The sequence below is a fragment of the Somniosus microcephalus genome, chromosome 4 (genome assembly GCF_052327205.1).
Source record: "Somniosus microcephalus isolate GS21.2 chromosome 4, FLI_Smic_1.0, whole genome shotgun sequence".
Lineage (NCBI taxonomy): Eukaryota > Metazoa > Chordata > Chondrichthyes > Squaliformes > Somniosidae > Somniosus > Somniosus microcephalus.
The window spans coordinates 31,976,643-31,984,240 of record NC_140990.1 but is presented as its reverse complement, the minus strand read 5'-3'; the positions used below and the strand labels follow the sequence as shown (position 1 = coordinate 31,984,240).

Genomic DNA, 7,598 nt, shown 5'->3' with positions numbered 1-7,598 from the left:
CTGTACTTTTAACTAACAGCGACATGGAGCGAGGGAAATGAATGAGCTTTAAACACCTGGTCCACTTGTCACTGAAGTGTCTGAAACTCAGAACCGGAACTCCAGGGAAACACAATACTGAACATGGCGGATGTTCTTACCCAGAGTGCCCCGCGCGGGTGAATACGGCCTATCTCCATCAGCAGGGGCGCATTGCGCAGGCGCGGGAAGGGCTGTTCCCCGGAGACCGCGTTCCTGCGCGGAGCATGCGCGGTGCGGCTCCAGGACACTGAGCGGGGGCGAGCGCGGCCTCAGCAACACCGAGTGCGCGTCTCAGGCCCCGAATCAGAGCGGCCGGGCCCGGCGGACGTGTGGCCAGGGCCCCGGCACCAGGATACCCAGGGTGCAGCGCCTCCCCCAGACAGGAGAAACCACAACTGGACCGACACAGCAGAGCCGCCAATCCAGAGCCGGCTTGTATCAGGGCGGGCGTTGGATGCGGAAGTCGCTCCCTGGCCACTTGTGCAGGTCTTTTTGTTGCTTCAGTTTGAACTGGAGTGGAGATGGAGGAGAAGCTGCTGGGTTTAACCCCCAGTACTTCTGAGCCCAGGAGGACCCAACAATTTCCAATGTGAGACTGTCAGGGGAGGTGGATTCTGGGGGAGATTAGGTTGTTAAACAGACACTGTCCCTACAATGTGAAAGAGTATTGTTTTAGGAACAAGTATTTCTGTAGAGGCTTTTAATCTATTTTACATATGCAGATCTTTTTATTAATTCTTGAGATGTGGACGTCGCTGGTAAGGCCATCATTTATTACACATCCCGAGTTGCCCGTTGAGAAGGGGGTGGTGAGCCTTCTTCTTGAACCGCTGCAGTCCGTGTGGTGAAGGTCCTCCCACAGTGTTGTTAGGTAAGGAGTTCCTGGATTTTCACCCAGTGATGATGAAGGAACGGCGATATATGTCCAAGTCAGGATGGTGTGTGACTTGGTGGGGAACTTGGAGGTGATGGGGGAGGTGGGACCAGTTCAAACCGGACGGTTTGCACCTGGGCAGGGCTGGAACCGATGTCCTAGGGGGAGTGTTTGCTAGTGCTGTGGGGGAGGGTTTAAACTAAAATGGCAGGGGGTTGGGAACCTGAGCAGGGAGACAGCGGAAAGGGAAACAAGGATAAAAGCAAAAGATAGGAAGGAGAAAAACAAAAGTGGCAGTCAGAGAAATCAAACGTGGCCACAGTAAATAATAATTCTAATAGGTCTAAGAGCGTTAAAAAACAAGCCTGAAGGCTTTGTGTCTTAATGCGAGGAGCATTTGTAATAAGGTGGATGAATTGGCTGCGCAAATAGAGGTAAACAAATATGATTTGGTTGGGATTACTGAAACGTGGCTCAAGGATGGCCAAGACTGGGAACTCAACATTCAGGGGTATTTGATATTCAGGAAAGATAGGCAAAAAGGAAAGGGAGGTGGGGTAGCATTACTGGTTAAAGAAGGGATTAACACAATTGTAATGAAGGATATTAGCTCTGATGATGTGGAATCTGTATGGGTAGAACTGAGAAATACCAAGGGGCAGAAAACGATAGTGGGAGTGGTATATAGACCTCCAAACAGTAAGGCGGAGGTTGGGGATGGCATTAAAAGGGAAATTAAAGAAGCATGCAATAAGGGCACAGTAGTCATCATGGGTGACTTTAATCTACATATAGATTGGGCCAACCAAATTAGTAACAATACTGTGGAGGAGGAATTCCTGGAGTGTTTACGGGATGGTTTCCTGGACCAATATGTCGAGGAACCAACCAGAGATCAGGCCATCTTAGACTAGGTATTATGTAATGAGAAAGGATTAATTAACAATCTTGTTGTACGAGGCCCCTTGGGTCGGAGCGATCATAATATGATCGAATTCTTCATTAAGATGGAGAATGAAGTAGTTGAATCAGAGACTAGGGTCCTCAATTTAAATAAAGGAAACTACGATGGTCCGAGGAGCGAGTTGGGTAGGATTGATTGGGGAATGGCACTCAAAGGGTTGACGGTGGATAGGCAATGGCAAACATTCAAAGACCGAATGGATGAGCTACAGAATTTGTTCATCCCAGTTTGGCATAAACATAAAACAAAAAAGGTGACTCAACCGTGGCTAACAAGGGAAATTAGGGATAGCATAAGATCCAAAGAGAGGACATATAAATTGGCCAGAAAAAGCAATAATCCTGAGGATTGGGAGCAGTTTAGGATTCAACAAAGGAGGACAAAGGGATTAATTAAGAAAGGGAAAATAGAATATGAGAGTAAGCTTGCAGGGAACATAAAAAATGACTGTAAAAGCTTTTATAGATATGTGAAGAGAAAAAGATTGGTGAAGTCAAGCGTAGGTCCCTTACAGTCAGAATCAGGGGAATTTATAATGGAGAACAAAGAAATGGTATACCAACTAAATACATACTTTGGTTCTGTCTTCACAAAGGAGGACACAAATAACCTCCCAGAGATGCCGGGGAACATAGGGTCTGATGAAAGGGTGGAACTGAAAGAAATCAGTATTTGTAGGGAAATGGTGTTCGGAAAATTGATGGGACTGAAGGCCGATAAATCCCCAGGGCCTGATAATCTACATCCCAGGGTACTTAAGAAAGTGGCCCTAGAAATAGTAGATGCATTGCTGATCATCTTTCAGAACTCAATGGACTCTGGAACGGTACTCATGGATTGGAGGGTAGCTAATGTTACCCCACTATTCAAAAAAGGTGGCAGAGAAAAAGTGGGGAATTATAGACCGGTAAGCCTGACATCGGTAGTGGGGAAAATGCTAGAGTCCATTATAAAAGATGTAATAGCAGAGCACTTGGAAAGCAGTGACAGGATCGGACAAAGTCAACATGGATTTACAAAAGGTAAATCATGCTTGACTAATCTGGAATTTTTTGAGGATGTAACTGGTAAAATAGATAAGGGAGAACCAGTGGATGTGGTGTATTTGGACTTTCAGAAGGCTTTCGATAAGGTCCCACATAAGAGATTAGCATGCAAAATTAAGGCACATGGGATTGGGGGCAAGGTATTGACTTGGATAGAGAACTGGTTGGCGGACAGAAAGCAAAGAGTTGGAATAAACGGGTCATTTTCCGAGTGGCAGGCAGTGACTAGTCGGGTACCGCAAGGATCGGTCCTAGGACCCCAGCTGTTCACAATATATATTAATGATCTGGACGAGGGAATTGGATGTAATATCTCCAAATTTGCAGACGACACAAAGCTGGGTGGGAGGGTAAGCTGTGAGGAGGATGTCGTGAAACTCCAGTACGATTTGGACAGGTTGGGTGATTGGGCAGAAACATGACAAATGCACTACAATGTGGATAAATGTGAGGTTATCCACTGTGGTGGCAAAAACAGGAAGGCAGATTATTATTTGAATGGCAATAGATTGGGAGAAGGGGAAGTGCAAAGAGACCTGGGTGTTCTTGTGCACCAGTCGCTGAAGGTAAGCATGCAGGTGCAGCAGGCGGTTAAGAAGGCAAATGGTATGTTGGCCTTTGTAGCAAGAGGGTTCGACTACAGGAACAGGGATGTCTTGCTACAGTTGTACAGGGCCTTGGTGAGACCGCACCTTGAGTATTGTGTGCGGTTTTGGTCACCTTACCTGAGGAAGGACGTTGTTGCCATGGAAGGAGTGCAGTGAAGATTCACCAGGCTGATACCTGGGATGGCAGGAATTACGTATGAGGAGAGATTGTGTCAATTGGGCTTATACTCACTGGAGTTTAGAAGATTGAGAGGGGATCTCATCGAAACCTATAAAATTCAGTCATGCCTGGACAGACTAGATGCAGGAAGGATGTTTTTGATGGCTGGGGAGTCCAGAACCAGGGGTCATAGTCTAAGGATAAGGGTTAAGCCATTTAGGACTGAAATGAGGAGGAATTTCTTCACCCAGAGAGTGGTGAACCTGTGGAATTCTCTGCCACAGAGGGCAGTGTAGGCCAGTTCATTAAATATATTCAAGAAAGAGTTGGATATATTTCTTAAGGCTAAAGGGATCAAGGGATATGGGGAGAAGGCAGGGACAGGGTACTGAATTTGGATGATCAGCCATGATCTCATTGAATGACGGAGCAGGCTCGAGGGGCCGAATGGCCTACTCCTGCTCCTATCTTCTATGTTTCTATGTAGGTCGTGGGTTTGGGAGGTTCTGTCAAAGTTCTTATCCAGTTGCAGATGTATAAAATCCTTCACCTTCACCCCCGCCCACTTCTGTCTCTCCTCCCATAAAGGCCAGAGTCTTGTGTAGGCCCAGACCAGGTGGTGGGTTCCCGTCCCTGAAGGACATTAGTGAACCAGTTTGGTTTTTACAACAATCTGACAGCTTTCAGTCACTTTTTTCTAGTGCAGTTCCCACAAATGACCAGATTCATTAAGGTCAATTTCACAACCTGTCCCTGTTTTTTTCTGGGTTCTCTCTCATGCTCCCTTTTTCTTGTTTGTAATTCATTTTACAGGGTATTAGAAAGGGAGGATTTGAAGACAGGAAGCTCAAACCAAACAGCACAGCAAGATCTGACCGAGTCACTCAATTAACTGGGACTTGAATATCATCCGCCTTTGAACATGGAAGCAAGAAGCAACCTTCACAGCGGGGAGAAACTGTACACGTGTTCTTTATATGGACAAGGCTTCAGCCGACCCTCTGGCCTGTCAAAACACAAGAAAGTTCACACCGGGGAGAGCCCGTTCACCTGCTCTGAGTGTGGGAAGGGATTCACTCAGTCATCCCGCCTACTGATACACCAGCGAGTTCACACCGGGGAGAGGCCGTTCACCTGCTCTGAGTGTGGGAAGGGTTTTACTCAGTCATCCCACCTACTGATACACCAGCAAGTTCACACTGGGAAGAGGCTGTTCACATGCTCTGAGTGTGGAAAGGGATTCACTCAGTCATCCGACCTTGTGAAACACCAGCGAATTCACACTGGGGAGAGGCCATTCACCTGCCCTGTGTGTGGGAAGGGATTCAATCGTTCATCCCACCTGCTGACTCATCAGCGAGTTCACACTGACGAGAGACCTTTTAAATGCCCAGATTGTGGGAAGTGCTTTAAAAGTTCTGGGGGACAGACATGTCATCAACTTGTTCACACTGGGGAGAGACCATTCAGGTGCTCTCACTGTGGGACTGGGTTCAGACGATCATCTGAACTCACTGTCCACCAGTGAATTCACACTGGGGAGAGGCCGTTCACCTGCTCCGTGTGTGGGAAGGGATTCACTCGTTCATCCAACCTGCTGACACACCAGCGCATTCACACTGACGAAAGACCTTTTAAATGCCCGGACTGTGGGAAGTGCTTTAAAAGTTCCGGGGAACTGACATGCCATCAACATGTTCACACTGACGAGAGGCCATTCAGGTGCTCTCACTGTGAGACTGGGTTCAGGCGATCATCTGAACTCACTGTACACCAGCGAGTTCACACTGGGGAGAGGCCGTTCACCTGCTCCGTGTGTGGGAAGGGATTCACTCAATCATCCAACCTGCTGACACACCAGCACATTCACACTGATAAGAGACCTTTTAAATGTTCTTACTGTGAGAAGAGATTAATAAGCAAAAAGGATCTGCTGAGACACCAGCAAGTTCACACTGGGGAGAGGCCGTTCACCTGCTCTGAGTGTGGGAAGGGATTCACTCGGTCATCCGACCTTCTGAAACACCAGCAAGTTCACACCGGGGAGAAACCGTTCACCTGCTCTAAGTGTGGGAAGGGATTCACTCAGTCATCCAACCTGCTGACACACCAGCGAGTTCACACTGGGGAGAGGCCTTTCACCTGCTCTGTCTGTGGGATGGGATTCAGTCAAACATCAAACCTGCTGACACACCAGCGAGTTCACACTGGGGAGAGACCGTTCACCTGCTCTGTCTGTGGGAAGGGATTCACTCGGTCATCCCACCTGCTGAAACACCGGCGAGTTCACATGTGACTGCAGGGGTTGGATTCTGCTGTTATTGCTGCTGTTAATCACATCCATGACTGAACCATGTTCATTCTGACAGTTGGGGTTTGTTTCTGCTGATGTTAATAACCCCTATAACAGGGCTGGAGTTTAATATTGTGGATATATATGCAAATAAATGAGCTTTGTTTTAAACATTGTTGTAGATTTTTGTCTTTCCCACCTGAGTGTTCAACATCACCTGGCTGGAGCTCAGAAAGGACAATCTGGGGGAGGATCATACGGCGGGAACAGAACTTCAGCCTGGACACACTCCTTCAGGGCCACACTGAGAGGGGCAAATGGCACTTTGGTCTTTCTCGTCTCCCTTCACTGACAGCAAAGTCTCCATGTGGGTTAATCTTGAGGCACTCCAGGTCCAGATGATATCCACTCACGGGTGTTTAAAGAGATGGGACGGTGCTCTGTGAGCCCCTTGCTCGTATCATCAACAGCTCCATAGAGTCAGGGATTGTTCCCTGAGATTGGAAGGTAGCTCACATAGTTCCCATTTTCCAAATCGGGGAGAGATCAGAGCCGGGGAGCTACAGGCCCATCAGTGTGACCTCGATTACAGGGAAGATGTTTGAAGGGATCCTGAGAGATGCTGTTTATGATCACCGGGGAAAGGGAAGGGGCTGTTAGAGAGACTCAACGCGGCTTCTGGGAAAAAAGGTCATGACTTACAAAGTAGCTGGAGTTTTGTGAAGAAGTTGCTAGGTTGGTGGATGAGGGGAATCCGGTTGACATTGTCGACCTCGGGTGTCAAACTCATTTTCTATGGTGGGTCTGATCCGATATCCTGGCCCTTGGCGTGGGCCACATTCAGCAAAAGTTATTAAAATAGGAATAAATGAAGATAAACTATATCAGTGATTATTTACAGTTAGATTTTATTTACAACTGCTGCAGCTCCCGATCCCTGGCACCTCTCGGCTTGAACCATTGCATCAACAATTGGAGCAAGTGACTGGACTGAGGCCTGTCCTGGATAAAAACACGAGGACCACTTGTCACCACAGAACCTTGTTACCCAACCACTGACCCTGGAAGTGAATTCCACAGCATCGTCGGTGACATCACAATGACTATCGTTAATGCGGCTGACCTGCATCATCGGTGACATCACAATGACTATTGACAACACGACCGACCTGCATTGCTGGTGACATCACAATGACTATTGACAACATGGATAACCTACATCAGCACTGACATCACAATGACTATTGTTAATGCGACCGACCTGCATCATCGGTGACATCACAATGACTTTTGACACTGAAAAGTTTAGAGTTAGTGGTTAGTGTTAGGACTAGAGGTTAGTGTTAGGATGAGGTTAGTGGTTATCATTATGGGTTAAGATTTGGGGTTAGTGGTTTGGGGTTAGGGATTGACAATGCCAGTGTCACTGGACGCATCCTTTTTCATTTCATTTTTTTTTAACCTCACGCAGACGAGTCACAAAACAGCCTTATGAATTGTTCATTCTTTCTGGCCCGAGCCTGATTTCCTTTCTTCTTTCACATCTCGACATTTCCCACAGAAAAAGACATCAGGGACATTAGACTTTGGGATTTGCAGACAATAACAGGTGGATCCAGGTGTTGCTCTGGT

At 47.2% G+C, this 7,598-nt stretch overlaps 1 pseudogene across 1 annotated transcript; it reads left to right on the top strand.

The window, feature by feature from the left end:
• The first annotated feature begins 227 nt into the window (after positions 1-227).
• LOC147118563 (uncharacterized) lies at positions 228-6,137 on the top strand (annotated as a pseudogene). The gene is made up of 2 exons (XR_015077929.1): positions 228-610; positions 4,487-6,137. The product of XR_015077929.1 is annotated as an uncharacterized LOC147118563 (transcript).
• Positions 6,138-7,598: the final 1,461 nt, after the last annotated feature.